This window comes from Apium graveolens, chromosome 3 (assembly GCF_009905375.1).
Source record: "Apium graveolens cultivar Ventura chromosome 3, ASM990537v1, whole genome shotgun sequence".
NCBI classification, from domain to species: domain Eukaryota; kingdom Viridiplantae; phylum Streptophyta; class Magnoliopsida; order Apiales; family Apiaceae; genus Apium; species Apium graveolens.
The window spans coordinates 253,332,759-253,350,340 of NC_133649.1; the positions used below are offsets into that span (position 1 = coordinate 253,332,759).

The 17,582-nt window shown below is 37.4% G+C and overlaps 1 non-coding gene across 1 annotated transcript; it reads right to left on the bottom strand.

The window, feature by feature from the left end:
- Positions 1-7,813: 7,813 nt before the first annotated feature.
- On the bottom strand, positions 7,814-7,920 carry LOC141716499 (small nucleolar RNA R71). The gene has a single exon (XR_012573207.1). It is a non-coding gene; the product is annotated as a small nucleolar RNA R71 (small nucleolar RNA).
- Between the last annotated feature and the right edge of the window lie 9,662 nt (positions 7,921-17,582).

Below are 17,582 nucleotides of genomic sequence, written 5' to 3' on the forward strand. Positions count from 1 at the left end.
AACACCTCAAATACTTCGTTTTGGTTACTCAAGCTTTAAAAACAGAGATCGGTAACGCCTTCGTTTTGCTGTTTGATTCTTAGAACAGTTTATGTAATTAGGGTTTTTCTCTGAAAATTATATAATTAACTATCTGCAAATGATTTTGATACGAAATAAAATACGGTAAAAGGCTATTTATAATTACGGAAAATTTGTATCCCGTTGGATCATTCTGGATATAAAACAGTACATTTATCTGTAAAAACTGATCCAAACGGTATCGGTTTTTGGGATAATTATCCAAATCAGTACAATTTGTACTGCGGTCTTGGTCTCAGCGCCTGGTTACACGTATTACGAAGTGATAATTGGGATAGTTTAATAAAAAGCTCACGTTTATCGAAAATACGGGTTTTATTGATTTACCGAAACGAATATTGTATCGAAAATGTTGCGCCGGGACCCGCGCAGGACAAACCGTAAGCCGGATCGAAAAAGTCGAAACATGAAAAATGCTCGGAATATTACAATTGGGTTAGGAAGGAGTTCTCGGAAGAGTTTCGGGTTCCAAAAACGTAACAACGGTTGACGTCGGTTGGTTCCCGTTTTTATAAAATAGATTTTAATTACCCGGAAAAAGATTTTAGAAATTTCATATGATTCTTATAAATCCATAAATCAACATAAAAATAATTAGGAAGATATGACAATTATCTATATTTTATTTTGGACATATAAAAAATTAAAATACTCAATTAATATTATTTTTGAATATTCAAGTACAGATAACACTTAACAATTAACTCACAGAATAGATACTGGGCACACATAATAATATCAAAAATAATTACACGATATATCCCGGATATTACACTGGAGTTTGGTGCAGATTCCACAGCTTCAACCATTCAACATTATTCCTCTCTCTTGTTCAGCTACTAGTGCAACAGATCCACCTTTCTTCCTTCCTTTCTCCAATAGTGCATCCTGCTCCATTTCGAGCTCATAGGTTTTTAAGATACCATACAGTTTCTCTAAAGTAAATTCTTTACACTTTTGAGAATTTCTGAGAGAGACTGCCATTGGCTTCTATTCTTTTGATAGAGATCTCAGGAATTTTAGGTTAGAATCTTTAGTTTGGTAGATCCTCTCATACAACTTTAAACCATTCAACAGTTATAGAAATCTACTGAAAATGTCACTCAGTGACTCACCATCTTCAAAATAAAAATGTTCATATTGTTGTATGAGGAGTTGTATCTTGTTTTCTCTAACTTGCTCAGTGTCACACCCCAATTTTAACAAAAGACACTATATGAATAATCACAATAGTTAAAAAAGGAAATAAATACACTGAATCTAAGATCTTACAGTTTAGGGTTTGGAACAGCCCAATACTATTAACTATTACAACCTGATTTAATATCGAGTCCTCACATAAAACGATCACTAATCTACCTAAGCTTGAACATACGAATCGGCATCATAAATCTTACGTGATGTCTGCTTGAATCTAACCATATCTGCTAGCTGAAATATCATGGTGAAAGCAAGTAGTGAGCCAAATGCTCAACAAGTGCTATAATATACATAAACAATAATAATAACAATAGAAATGAAAGATTCAACAATATAGTAATAAGAGATATACTTTCAGGGTGATGGCATCTTTTATTTGTAACAAAACAATTAAAAACCATTTCTTTATCAAAACCATTTTATGACGCTACGGATTACAGCCGGTGATCAGCCGCGAAGTAATCTCGAATCTCGCTGGGTTCTAGAACATTAATGGGATCCCTAGGCAACCTTTAAGCCTATAATTTAAAAGCGGAAAGGACTTGCGTCTCAGTCTAGGTCCACTTTTTAAAGAAAACATTTGTCCCCCTTTGGGACTGAAAAATCCATTTTTAACTTTTCATTTTAAAAACTGATGCCAAGTGACGGTTAATTTCTTAAACAGTGAACATCTTTATCAAGGGTTTTAGATCAACTTTGAAGCACATGGAATAGGTTCAATAAATTTTAAGTTTGTGATCAACTAGATTGATACCTTATCAAATGGAATTGCAAAGTTTCTATTCACAAGGGATTTGGTAATGAGGTTTAACAGGGTTATTGAATAGTATAAAGGAACTAAGTCAAACCAGGTTCAATGTAGTGGTTCCAGATAAGACATAGGTATTTAAAATATAAAGAAGGTGAGCATCAGTTCAAAGTATAACAGGGTCTCATGGTTTAAGGATAAGAATAGAGTTATCAAGCATATATAAACAACTTTGAGGAATAACTGACTTTAAGGTGTCAAGATAAGGTTACTAAATATAACTTATACAGGGTTCAGCATCACAATTACTTTAGTATATTAGCATGGTATGACTTTTGAATTACTTGCATAGCAATCTCCAAGTAAAGTTAAACTACTTGCAATAGATACTTGAGGGTTCATGGCACTTGCATATAATACGAAAGATAGATTTGAAACCACTTAGACCATGTATACATGTATATCAAGGTGAATTAGAATACTCGCATCATATATAAAGGTGGGTTAACACAGATTTGCAGTGTAAACAAAAAAAGGTAGGTTGAAACACTTGCCTTGAGAAAGGCTTGACTTGACTGGCAAGTGGGAGCAACTGGGAGCTTTACTCGACTTTAATGGCAAGTTTACCCTCGTCTCGAAAGCCTACACAAAATAATAATAACCTCATTATAATATATTATCACCAACTCAACCTAATTATAAACCAAAATTAAGCACATTGGCACTTAGGCTCATATACACATACATGCTTATAATTACCTTATAAGAATAATAGCTCACATAGCCACATATGCTCACATAACATATTTAAATACATAATAATACATCAACACACTATATTGCATAACTAAGCTTGGATGATTTCACTCCACTTACTCAAGTAACTTAGTTATGCTAAACTAGTCAAAACTCCTAATATTGACCTCATAATTTGAAGTGCCTTTTTTAAACCATCAAGTTCCTATTGACCTGACCTAGGCCCTACACTCTACTGACCTTAAACTATCTTACAACTATGATGGTCAACCTAGGCCTCACTCATAAGTGCTCTAAAACTAAATGCTAAGTGAATGTGCTCATTATAGTGATTTCAGGATGACATCAATGGGTTTTTGAGTACAATTGACACCCTTACACCTCACGTTTACCTTCCAAACTTCTAAACTAGACTCTTCTGATCATAAGGTAACTCTCAAACTTGATGTGACTCAAAGACCTAGCCTGGGCCTCTCTAGGCCTAAGATTAAAGTCCATGGTTCCCCTATTTTCTAGACAGAAAAGTGTCATGTCTTGCACTAACTTGTGACACATGATTATAGCTCAATTCCTATGAACTATGGCTGGAAAAACACCTCTGACACTCCCTCTAACTAGGGCCAACTAGGGCCTAGTGAGGGCCTACCCATGACATGGTCAAAACTCCTCATTTCTAGGTTGCAGTAAAATTGTCCCTTGCTGGACAGATTTAGTGTTTTCACTCGTGCACTTAACCAAACAACCTAAAAACCTCTAACAAACATCTAAAATCTGAAGTATACCCCTAGTACTAGCTTCTGATGACTTGGGCCTCAAAGTGCATTACAATGACAATGTCAAATCTCACCCTAAACCTCATGTTACTAAACTGAAAATCTGCAGAATTTAATGTACCCGTTCCACCATGATTTCCCACTTGACAAACCAAACCAAACATCAACCAAAACCCAACTAAACCTCAACCAAGGTAACCTACTTAACTAACACTCCCACACACAATATTGGATTAGTGGAGATGATCCTTACCTAAAGTGAAATATAGCAAAATAAGAGTCAAAATAATATACTAATTACAAGTCATCACAATTTCGAATAGAACAACTTAAATCCTCCATATATAAGAATCTAAAATCACATAACAAGGAGGAAAAATCATATTTAATATCTTAACTCAACTGAAATTAGAGTTTATTAATAAAAATCAATCCAAATAATCAAGAACTTTCGGAAATCATGAGTTGAACCTATACATGCATGCTTTCGAACTTACAAGCCAAAAACAATATGGTTTCCATATAAATTTCATCATAGAATCAACATGCAAGCCTAGAATTAACCATAACTAATATGATCACTTAGCATGCAAAGAGTTTTATCAAGTTTTTATTTCCAAATCCAAGCTATTATCACATAAACACACAAAAATCCAACAAAGCAACAAGAACACCATCAATTCGGCTCCTAAGAAGTCATGGCTGAATGGATTAGGGTGAAAACAACATTTGCACAAGTGTGACACACTCATGTCTAGCCATTCTCAACCCCATGATAATATATCTCATGGTGAAAGCCTTAGATTCATAAGAATCAAGGGTGTTCACTTTGAGTTTAACAAATTTCATCTAAACTCTTTGGATTATAAATGATCAATATATGGGAAGTGAGATTACTTAATGGAGGGTGGATGTTTGAATGAAAAAAATGAAGGAGAATGGGGGGTGGGGGCTTCGGCCGAGAGAGGGTCGAGAGAGGAAGAAGGGAGGAGAGGAGGGAGAGTGAGTGTGATGTGGTAGTGAGAATTATGACAACTTATCTTTGGTTTTTGGTTTTAATTTGACTAAAATATGAGTGGAATTGAGAATTGACAAAAGTAACCCTCTAGCAAGCTTGTGTCAACTTGCATGCAAAGATAAAGAAGTAACTTGGCTAATGAAGTAGTAGTTAGCGGGGTTGGAATTTCCAAGTTTGCCCTTATCTTGTGTTAGGAGCAAAATGCATGCATGGGCAACTAAGTAAATTGAAAATTAAAAATTAACTAATCCATTTAAAATAATTTCTATAAATATATATGCACTTCCATAAATCATAAAATATATATTATAAAATAGCTTATGATTTTAGAAATTTAATGATATAAGATTTGAAAATTTGTTGTTAAAAGATTTTTAAAAAAGGATTTTTCATATAGAATGAAATACTTTTGATTATCATTTAAAAATACTAAATAATAAGATTTTCCTTTCAAAAAATTTTATATAAACTAATACATTAAACACTTAATTTATAGGCACTCAACATATAGATCGCCCACATTTACAATTTCACATAATTTAAATCTCAATTATAAATACACAATTATATATAGATAAGATTTATAAATAGTGGTCGTAACATCCTCTCCCCCTTAAAGGATTCTGTCCCCGGAATCTAGGAGAATAAGTAAGGATACCGGCTACGCATATCCGACTCTAGTTCCCACATTGACTCTTCAACCTTGGGATTTCTCCAAAGTACTCTTACCAACTTGACCAACTTATTTCTAAGACTTTTCTCTTGCCAGCCGAGTATTTTGACAGGTTGTTCCACAAATGACAGGCATGCCTGAATCTCTATAGGTTCATACTCTATCACATGGTTGGCATCAGGATTATACTTCTTAAGCAATGACACATGAAACATATTATGCACATGCTGATACTGAGGCGGCAAAGCTAATTCATAGGCCATCTTCCCTACTTGACTCAGAATTTCAAAAGGACCAATATATCTAGGCGCTAACTTCCCTTTCTTGCCAAATCTAGACAATACTTTCCTCGGTGATACTTTCAGTAATACGGCTTCACCTACTTGGATCTGATGTCCTTACGAGCAGGGTCTGCATACTTTTTTTTTCCTATCTTGAGGAGCAAGTAATCTCTTCTAAATCAATTTGTCTATCTCATGTATTTGTTGCACCAATTTCGGGCCTAGAATCTTTCCTTCTCCCACTTTATCCCAACTAGTTGGTGATCTGCACTTCTGTCCGTATAAAGCTTCGTATGGTGGCATATTGATAAGTGGATTTTATATCCACTTGGAATGCTTTATTATAAGCTTAAATTGGTGTTTTGGACTCAAGTTGTTGGTATTTTGATGTGTTTTTGTGTTATTGCATTTCAGGTATCAGTTATATGAAGAAAAGAGCTTTTAAAGGAAATATGATGAAAAGTGATCAGATTTGGAAGCCAAAGTCATTGTCAAGTTGTAGAGAATCTCAATAGCTTTGCGTGGGCAGTTGAATCGCCTAATTCTGACGAGTAGAACTCAAGTTATGGCCAAAACAAGATTCATCAGAAATTTTCCCAGTCAGTAGCTGAGCGCCCACTCAGGAGCTGAGCGGCCACTCAGGAAGGGCGCGGCTGGTCGCTGATTTCGCTGAAAAAGCCTTTTTTGAGTGGAATTTGACGATTTTAAGGGTCCAGGTCCACTAGGGTCGTATATATACTTAAAAAAAAGGGTTTTCATCATCCGGGAAGATTGGGATACCAAGGAGAAGGCCTAGAAGCACAGAACAACTCCAAAAAAGAAGATCTTATTTTCAACTTGTGATTCTTTGAATTAGTTGTAACTTTGGATGCTCGTTTTCGTTCTTGTTGAACCTAGATCTCGTTTATTCGTACTTTAATTTTTATTCAGCTTATTAAGACCTTGTTTATACCATGCTTTCATTGGAACCCATGGTGACGATGAGTTCGATTATGGGCTAATCGTTGTCATGGGGTTCTAGCGGATTTACTTATGGATTTCAATAGTTAATTGTTTCGATATCTTGGTATGTGGTGATTTATTGATATCCTAGTATTGGTTGTGCTTATTCGTCTTATGTGCGTAGCTAACATATAAGATAGCGTGTTAATCTCTATTGAAGCGAGAGTGAATATAGAGGTTTAGAACTTGCCATGCTAGCATAGGTTCATGTATGTGTATGTATGATTCGTAGGTAACTCTAACCATTTTACTTGCCCTATGTAATCAAGATAGATAACTTGTGCTTAAACCGTTATGTTGTCAAATTCTATAGACATATAGGGTCTCAATATAATTGGTGTCTATTCAGCTTCTATCTCTTTTGTGGATGTCTGGTAGAATGGTACTCGTGCAACGAAAGTTGGCGTTTATCAGTTTCGTGTTATCTTATTAGTGTCCTCACCATCACATGCTAAGGTTAAGAACGAGAAGGCTATTGAATGAAGTAGTAATGAAGTTAGAATCCCATGTTTGTCATATATAGTAATTCAACCTCAATTCTCTTAGTTAATGTTATTTAGTATAATCTCTTAGTTTAATAAAAACCCAATTTGTTATTTGTCTTAGCATTAAGCGATAACCATACATTGTTGCATAGGTGCATAAATTGAACTTAACCTAAACCAGTCTCTGTGGGAACGAATCTGATTTATATCTTATATTACTTGCGAACGCGTATACTTGCATGAATATTAGCGCGTGTTTTCGCCCTAACAAGTTTTTGGCGCCGCTGCCGGGGACTCGGTGTTAATTTTTAGTTTATGTGCTTGTCATCAGTGGTCGTTAAAGTTCACTGACTCGGATTCTTTTACTTTCACAGTTTATTTGTTTGTGTTTCAGGTACTCATTACAATGGGAGATCCAGCAGAACGAACGAAAGCCTTGATGGATTTTTCTCAACCCAAGATCAATGACATTCAATCTAGCATTGTCCGGTCAGCTATCACAGCTAATACCTTTGAGATCAAGCCTGGCATAATTCAATGGGTGCAGAATTCAATCCAGTTTGGGGGTTCTTCAACGGAAGATCCCAATATGCACATTAGGGATTTCATTGAGATCTGCGACACCTTCAAGTTCAACGGTGTTTCTAAAGATGCTGTGAAGCTAAGACTGTTCCCATTCTCTCTGAGGGACAAGGCTAAGAGCTGGTTACACTCTCTACCAGCTGGTTCAATTACTACTTGGGAGGATCTTGCTCAGAAATTCCTTACTAAATTCTTCCCTATGGCGAAGACAGCTGCAATGAGGAACGCTATTACTCAATTTGTGCAGCAAACGGGAGAATCGCTATGTGAAGCTTGGGAGCGCTACAAGGAGATGCTTAGGAAGTGTCCTCATCATGGAATTCCTGATTGGATGATCATCACTTATTTTTACAATGGGTTGGGAGCACAGTCCAGACCCATGCTCGATGCAGCATCAGGCGGAGCATTATGGGCAAAGAGCTATGAGGAAGCTTATGATCTAATTGAACTGATGGCTGCTAATGAATATCAGTATCCAACCCAGAGATATCCACAGGGAAAGGTAGCAGGAGTTCTTGAAGTGGATACAGCTACGGCTATCACTGCTCAACTAAAGGCGTTGTCTATGTAGATCGATTCTCTGGCTAACTATGGTGTTAAGCAGATAATTAGTGTTTGTGAGCTGTGTGCAGGTCCGCATGCGATAGAGCAATGCGCTATATCTAGCGACTCAGCTCAGTTTGTGAGCAACTTTCAGAGATCGCAGCAACCAGTTCCAGACACTTATCATCCTGACAACTGGAATCATCCTAACTTCAGCTGGAGCAACAATCAGAATGCGATGCAATAGCCATTCCAGCAGTTTGGAAATAAGCTATTCAACCCTCCTGGTTTTCAGCAACAAATTACACCAAAACAACAACTCCAAATTCAACAACAAATTCATGATGCAGGTCTATCTTCGAATGAAAAATCTGAATTGGAGGAGTTGAGGCTTATGTGCAAAAACCAGGCTCTTATATGCCAAAGCCAGGCTAATTTTATCAAGACTCTGGAGAACCAAATAGGGCAAATTGCTAATGCCTTATTGAATCGGCCACCAGGAATGCTTCGTAGTGATACAGAAGCCAATCCAGGAAAGAGGGAAGTTGAAGAACATGTGAACGCCATCACCTTAAGGTCTGGAAAGGTCGCAAGCCCCCAAATTCAGCAAGACGAAGAGCCTGAAAAATCTCAAGATTCGGAAAATGCAGTTGTGGCTGAAGAAGAAGTGCAGAAGGAAGCAGAGGTGGAACCAAGGAAGATTACTGTGGAACACACTCCTCCTGAGGGTAATACAGGGGAGAAGCAGATCTATCCTCCACCTCCTTTTCCTAAAAGGCTGCAGAAGCAGAAGTTGGATAAGCAGTTTGAGAAGTTTTTGGAGGTGTTCAAGAAACTTCATATCAACATACCTTTCGCTGAAGCTCTTGAACAGATGCCTGGCTATGCGAGGTTTATAAAAGGTATTCTATCTCGGAAAGTGAAGCTCGATGACTTAGAGACTGTTGCTCTAACGGAGGAATGCAGTGCTGTGCTGCAACAGAAGTTGCCTCCGAAGCTTAAAGATCCTGGAAGCTTCACTATTCTTTGCACCATCGGAAACTTGTCGTTAGACAAGTGTTTATGTGATTTAGGAGCTAGCATCAATCTGATGCCCTTATCTATCTTCAAGAAGCTTGGTCTGCCTGATCCAAAACCAACATACATGTCATTGCAACTAGCTGACTGTTCCATCGCTTATCCACGAGGTATAGTGGAGGATGTCTTGGTCAAGGTGGATAAACTCTTCTTTCCTGCTGACTTTGTAATTCTTGATTTCGAAGAAGATAAGAAGATTCCCATTATCTTGGGAAGACCATTCTTGGCTACAGGCCGAACTATGATCGATGTGCAAAAAGGAGAGCTTACGATGAAGGTTCATGATCAGAAGGTCACTTTCAATGTGTTCAAGGAAATAAAGTTACCCACAGCTAAAGATGAGTGCTTTAAAGTAGAGCAAATTCAGGTTTTGAATGCACCTCCGTGGAAGAGGAAGTTGGATATGCCATTCGATTCTCTTGGGTTGGCAGAGCTGAAAATTTCTCAGGAGCGTTTTGAACCATTTACTCAAGAAGCTCCCATACTTGAGCTCAACCGACAGCCAGATCACTTGAGTTATTCATTCTTAGATTCACCCCCTGACAAGGGGTTGGGATATATCTTTGATGATGAAGAGGGTAGCCGAACGGATCTTCCAGTGCCTACAGAGGGTTCTTCTCATACGCCACATATAGTTGATAGGACTGGTGTTGGTGATGAGCAGTACAGGCGAATGACTAGGCGTATGGAGGCCATGCACGACATTCACCATCATTTTGCTGAAGATTTGACACACGCTTTCGGTACTATTTTCCGAGACACTAGTGGCGAGGTTGATTGGCCACCTGATCCTCCACCCGACGAGGGTGAATCTCCCGCTAATTAGGTATTCCTGAAATCCTTATTATTGCCTTCAATGAGGACATTGAAAATTTTAAGTTTGGGGGTGATAATGTAAGGATTAGTAGTGTGTGTCCATATAGATTCATATAGATTCATGTTGCATGTTTAGTTGTAGTTCATTCATATTATTGTATGATTGTTCATTTAGGACATATTTGTTTGTTTTTATGTGATTTCATATAGTTGCATTTGCATGCATATTTAGCATGATCCCTTAAGATGAACTATGATATTTGATAAGCTGATGTTGATTTCAGTGTGGTAATGAGGAATAAAGGGATATTTAAGTGTTAATGAATTGATTTGCATGCCAAAAATAAATATTTTCACAAAGTCTTATAGGGTTGCTTTTGATCTAGATTATGATCATACTTGTTTATTGTTGAGATTTAATCACTTGGTTATATTTAGAATTTGTGATATTCTCGTAATGACGTAAAAACACTAATTTTTTTTATCTGGAGAAAAACTTGGATTTCATTGCTAGTTGTGGCTAGTAGCCGGCTCATATTTTTATGAGTAGTCTAGGGTTGAATAACATGGAGCGAAACGCACTCATTCAGAAATTATTTGAAAAAAAAAGAAAAAAAAAAGAAAAAAGAGAAAAAAAAAAAGAAAAAAAAAGTATGTGTTTATGCATAATTGATCAAGAGTGAGCTCTTTAATACTCGAGTTATTAAGTTCTAGGGGACTTTGTGCCTAGTGACCTAAGGCTTTTATAGTCTGGGATCCGCTAACCTAACGCTCGCTACATGGGTATTATTGTATAAGTCTTTTAGGACCTCATTCATTGCACGATCAAATAAGCATCTTTGTTATGTGTTCAATAATAGTGTGAATCCTTGTATAACTCTAGTAGAAAGGAAGTGTTGTGAGTCATAACGCGTTTATTGTCTATTCTGTTTATAAACTTTTGATTGTTTCGATGATAGATAAGTTATGCTTATTGATCTAGTATCGAGAGTATATCTGTTAAGCATCCACACACGCACGTTTCTGGTTTGTGAGTTGGTTTGTAGGATTTATTCGAGCTCTGTTTAAAGTCATTGCATTCTTAGAGGCATTGGCTTATTCATTTGGTTATGGTTATTCTGAGGGGATCGATTGCATTATCATTTAGTTGCATTCACGTAGTTGCATTCATGCATTAGGTTTGTTTTGTAGTTTTGAGTTTGTTTATGCTTGAGGACAAGCATCGATTCAAGTTTGGGGGTGTGATAAGTGGATTTTATATCCACTTGGAATGCTTTATTACAAGCTTAAATTGGTGTTTTGGACTCAAGTTGTTGGTATTTTGATGTGTTTTTGTGTTATTGCATTTCAGGTATCAGTTATATGAAGAAAAGAGCTTTTAAAGGAAATATGATGAAAAGTGATAAGATTTGGAAGCCAAAGCCATTGTCAAGTTGTAGAGAATCTCAATAGCTTTACGTGGACAGTTAAATCGCCTAATTCTGACGAGTAGAACTCAAGTTATGGCCAAAACAAGATTCATCAGAAATTTTCCCAAAGCTGAGCGCCCGCTCAGGAGCTGAGCTGAGCGGCCGCTCAGGGCGCGGCTGGTCGCTGATTTCGCTGAAAAAGCCTTTTTTGAGTGGAATTTGACGATTTTAAGGGTCCAGGTCCACTAGGGGCGTATATATACTTAAAAAAAGGGTTTTCATCATCCGGGAAGATTGGGATACCAAGGAGAAGGCCTAGAAGCACAGAACAACTCCGAAAAAGAAGATCTTGTTTTCAACTTGTGATTCTTTCAATTAGTTGTAACTTTGGATGCTCGTTTTCGTTCTTGTTGAACCTAGATCTCGTTTATTCGTACTTTAATTTTTATTCAGCTTATTAAGACCTTGTTTATACCATGCTTTCATTGGAACCCATGGTGACGATGAGTTCGATTATGGGCTAATCATTGTCATGGGGTTCTAGCGGATTTACTTATGGATTTTAATAGTTAATTATTTCGATATCTTGGTATGTGGTGATTGATTGATATCCTAGTATTGGTTGTGCTTATTCGTCTTATGTGCGTAGCTAACATATAAGATAGCGTGTTAATCTCTATTGAAGCGACAGTGAATATAGAGGTTTAGAACTTACCATGCTAGCATAGGTTCATGTATATGTATGTATGATTCGTAGGTAACTCTAACCGTTTTACTTGCCCTATGTAATCAAGATAGATAACTTGTGCTTAAACCGTTATGTTGTCAAATTCTATAGATATATAGGGTCTCAATATAATTGGTGCGTATTCAGCTTCTATCTCTTTTGTGGATGTCTGGTAGAATGGTACTCGTGCAACGAAAGTTGGCGTTTATCAGTTTCGTGTTATCCGATTAGTGTCCTCACCATCACATGCTAAGGTTAAGAACGAGAAGGCTATTGAATGAAGTAGTAATGAAGTTAGAATCCCATGTTTGTCATATATAGTAATTCAACCTCAATTCTCTTAGTTAATGTTATTTAGTATAATCTCTTAGTTTAATAAAAACCCAATTTGTTATTTGTCTTAGCATTGAGCGATAACCATACATTGTTGCATAGGTGCATAAATTGAACTTAACCTAAACCAGTCTCTGTGGGAACGAATCTGATTTATATCTTATACTACTTGCGAACGCGTATACTTACGTGAATATTAGCGCGTGTTTTCGCCCTAACACATGCGTATTCTGTTGTTATAGGAGAATTCTACCAGTGGCAAGTGGTCGTCCCAACTTCCTGCAAAATTAATCGCACAACTACGCAACATGTCTTCAATTGTTTGAATTGTCCTTTCGCTTTAACCATCAGTCTGCGGATGATACGTTGTACTCATGTTTAACTTTGTGCCAAGTCTTTCTTGAAATTGCTTCCAGAATCTTGAGTTAAATCGTGGATCTCTATCCAAAACTATCGATACAGGAATGCCATGTCGTAATACGATTTCACGCACATACAGATGGACCAATCTGTCCAATGAAGACTTCTCATTAATTGGAAGAAAATGTGCCGACTTCCTAAGGTGATCAACTATAACCCATATAGCGTCATGTCCGGATTTCGTCCGTGGTAATCCTACTATAAAGTCCATGGCAATGTTTTCCCACTTCCATTCTGGAATTTTTAAGGGTTGAATTAATCTGCTTGGTCTTTGATGTTCTGCCTTCACTTTCTGACAAGTATAGCACTTCGCAACCCATTCTGCTACTTCTCGCTTCATATTTGGCCACCAAAAGTTCTGCTTCAAGTCCTGGTACATCTTGGTGCTTCCCAGATAGATTGAAAATCTAGAATTGTGAGCTTCTTGCAATATCTCATTCTTCAATTCAATCACATGAGGAATCCAAATTCTTGAGGAAAACCTTAGTATACCTTGTTCATCCCTTTGAGTACAACTCTCTTCTCCGGTCAGTTGATTATTCTCCTGTTTCATCTTTTCTTCCTGACATTTCTTTATCTTTTCCAATAATGTTGGCTGGAAAGTCATAGTAGCAACCACAAAGTTCTAATTCAAATCTCTTAATTTTTTCAGATAATTCCTTTGGTATTGCTACCATATTCAACCTCTCTTTTCTACTCAAAGCATCAGCTACCATGTTCGTCTTTCCCGGATGATAATTTATCGAGCAATCATAGTCCTTAATCAACTCTAACCATCTCCTTTGCCTCATGTTGAGCTCCTTCTGAGTGAAAATATACTTTAAACTCTTGTGATCCGTGTAGATCTCACACCTTTCTCCATAAAGGTAATGTCTCCAAATCTTAAGTGCAAATACTATAGCTGCTAATTCCAAGTCATGTGTAGGATACTTCAATTCATGTGGTTTCAGCTGTCTTGATGCATACGCAATCACTTGTTGTGTTGCATTAGCACGCAACCCAGACCTTTATGTAAGGCATCACTGAAAATCACAAAGTCTCCTTGATTGTCTGGTAATACTAACACCGGGGCTGTAACCGACCTCTGTTTCAATTTTGAAAACTATCTTCACATTCTGCATTCCATTCAAATTTATGATTCTTCCTAGTCAACTTAGTCAATGGCGTGGTGATTTTCGAGAAATCTTTAACAAATCTTCTATAGTATCCCGCCAATCCTAGAAAACTTCGCACTTCCATAGGTGTCTTTGGTCTCTCCCAACTCATAATTGCCTCAATCTTTGTCGGATCCACTTTGACCCCTTCACTTCCAATAACATGTCCCAAAAATTGAACTTCATTTAACCAGAACTCACATTTAGAAAATTTGGCATACAACTTCTCTTATCGGAGTATCTCCAATGTTATCCATAGATGCTGCAAATGTTCTTCTTTAGACCTTTTATATATAAGAATATCATCAATGAATACCACTACAAACTTATCCAAATACTTTTTAAATACCCGGTTCATTAGATCCATAAATGTTGCAGGGGCATTAGTCAAGCCAAAAGGCATTACTAAGAATTCATAGTGTCCGTATCTTATCCTGAATGTTGTCTTCGGGATGTCATTTGTTTTGATCTTCAGTTGATGGTATCCTGATCTTAAAGCAATCTTGGAAAAGCACTTAGCTCCTTTCAGCTGATCAAATAAATCATATATCCTTGGTAGCGGGTAACGGTTCTTAATCGTCATCTTATTCAACTCCCAATAGTCTATACATAACCTCATGCTTCCATCCTTCTTCTTTACAAATAGAACAGGTGCTCCCCATGGCGACGTACTTGGCCGTATCACTCCTTTGTCCAACAATTCTTGTAGCTGGCTCGCCAATTCTTTCATTTCTGCTGGTGCCATTCTATAAGGTGCCTTCGAAACTGGTTCCCTTCCTGGAGCAAGGTTGATCTCAAACTCAATTTATCGATCGGGCGGTAAACCTGGTAGTTCATCTGGAAACACATCTGGAAATTCGTTGACTACGGGAATATCTTCCATGCTGAGGCTCTCTCTTTCTGAATCTACTACATAGGCTAGGAACTATTCGCAACCTTTCCTAAGAAATTTTTTAGCCTGGACGATTGTAAGAAACAGTAGCTCTTGCCTCTGACCCTTAAATACCACTTTCTTTCCATTCTCTGTCTTTAAATATACTTTAGCGTTATTCTCTCATAACCAATCCATGTCTAAGATTATATCAAACTCCCCTAACTTGAAAAGTATCAAGTCTGCTGAAAATTTATGTCCTGAAATATCAATCTCACACTTAGGACAGAATTAACTCACAGGAATCTTCTCTTGGTTCGCAATTACCACATATATTACCTCGTTCAAGGTCACTTTATCACATTTAAGTTTATCAACAAAAGTTTCTGATATAAAAGATCTAGTAGCTCCAGAATCAATCAATACCTTAGCTTCAACATTATTCATTAAAAGTTTACCTGCTATCACCTCAGAATTCTGAACAGCGTCCTTCATCTTTAAATCAAATGTCCTTGTTGTTTCTTGTGGAGTTGCTGTAGATGGTGGAGGTAATGCCAATACCTCAGCTGGCATGTGTGCCCTAGTACTTGCCACATTCATCAAAGCCTTGACTGGTCCGGTTGACTTGCATTCCCTAGCTATATATCCAGTCTTTCCACACTTATAGCATGTAACTCCCGGCTTCGGTACCTTAAACTCATTAGCCAGGTGTCCCTTCTGGTTGCATCTATAGCATGTCATGTTTAGCTTATTACACACTCCTGGGTGTCTTTTTCCACAATGTTTGCACTCTGGTCTCTGAAATCTATTTTCTTCAACTTGTCCTTAGCTTGACTGGTTGTTCCCCTTAGGATCTTGTCTCTTATTCAAATTTCCATTCTTCTGAAAATTTCCACCTTTATGAAATCCAATCCTTTTCACACTCCTTTCTTGTGAGCTTCCATCTTCTGACTTCTCTCCATAAAATGGAACCTTTTTTCTTGTTATCCTTTTCTTTCCTTGACTACATCCCATTACTCTCAATCAGAGCAGCTTTCTGTACTACTCCAGCATAAGTATCAAGCTCAAACATAGCCACTCTATCTCTGATCCAAGGCTCTAATCCTTGTTGGAATCTCTTTGCTTTTTCCTCCTCAGAATTCACATACTTCATCACAAACCTTGACAGCTCCGTAAACTTCTTGTCGTACTCCAATACTGACATACTTCCTTGCTTCAATTCAAGAAATTTAAGCTCCATCTGATTTTGCATGTACTTACGGTAATACTTTTCTAGAAATAACTTCTTAAACCTTTCCCAAGAAACCAGCTGATTTGCCTCCATAGCTTTCACTGAATCCCACCAATAGATGACTTCACCTTTCAAAAAGTAAGTAGCATATGGCGTCTTCTGATCTTCTCCTAGCTGAACCAATTCAAAAGCTCTTTCCATTTCCTTAAACCATGTGTTAGCTATTACTGGATCAGTGGTATCATGAAATGCAGATGGATTCACATTCTGAAAAGCTTTGAAAGTGACAACTTGTCGAGGTGGTACTGGTGGATCAGGTGGTTGGTGTGGTTCACGGTTATCTTGGTTTTCAAATTGTTCTTGAAGAGTTCTTTGTTTTTGAGCTATAGCATTTTTATGCTGTTGTAAGGTTTCCAGCAATTGAAGAATATTAGGATATGTGGTAAAAGTTGTTGTCGGGTTCTTCTTTTTAGGTGGCATGATCCTGAAATAAAATTTATATCAAAACAGGTATGAACAATACAGATAATTCAAGGTTTAGGTGTCACAAGTCATTATATTCACATATACGATCGGGTTTCAAATTAAACAATAAGGGTGATGCATATAAAGCGTAAGAATAATTGAAAGCAAATAGAACGATAGTGCATAATTATCGAAATTAAGGTCAAGGTACATCAAGATCAAAATAGAGTCTGAATCTAGGGATAACATGCTTAATTTAAAGGAAAACAATAGGAAATTTTACAAAGTCCAACAACACAACATGAAAAGTGGATAATGGAAAGAACTAAGGCTCCACTCCATCAGAACGGGGTCCGGTAGTCTTCTCCTTACGAAGCATCTTCACAATACACTGGAGCTCGTCCACAATCATCTGGATAGTATACTGGCTGGTACGGTCTCGGTGCGATGGCATCTCATCCAGCTTAGTGTTAACGTACTGAAGGTCTCAAGTCTCGCAATCATCTACTCCTTAGGCTTTCCTCCATAATTTTGGTTGTCCGGATACACGTTCTTCAATCGCTCTAACAGTCGATCATACTTGCCCTGAAGCCTGTCGAACTCACGCCTCAACTCAGCATACACGGAGAAAGCAATTGTGTCAGACGGTTCAGAGGATGATGAGGAATGCGCCCTTTGCTTCCAAACCATGCATATATATATAAGAGAATTATTAACAATGGATTCGCCTAACCTATACTCACACTCTCGCATAATATTCTATAATCTATATATCCTATAGCCTATTTGGGTTTTCCAGGGACTCTAAACCGTAGCTCTGATACCAAACCTGTCACACCCCAATTTTAACAAAAGACACTATATGAATAATCACAATAGTTAACAAAAGGAAATAAATACACCGAATCCAAGATCTTACAGTTTAGGGTTTAGAACA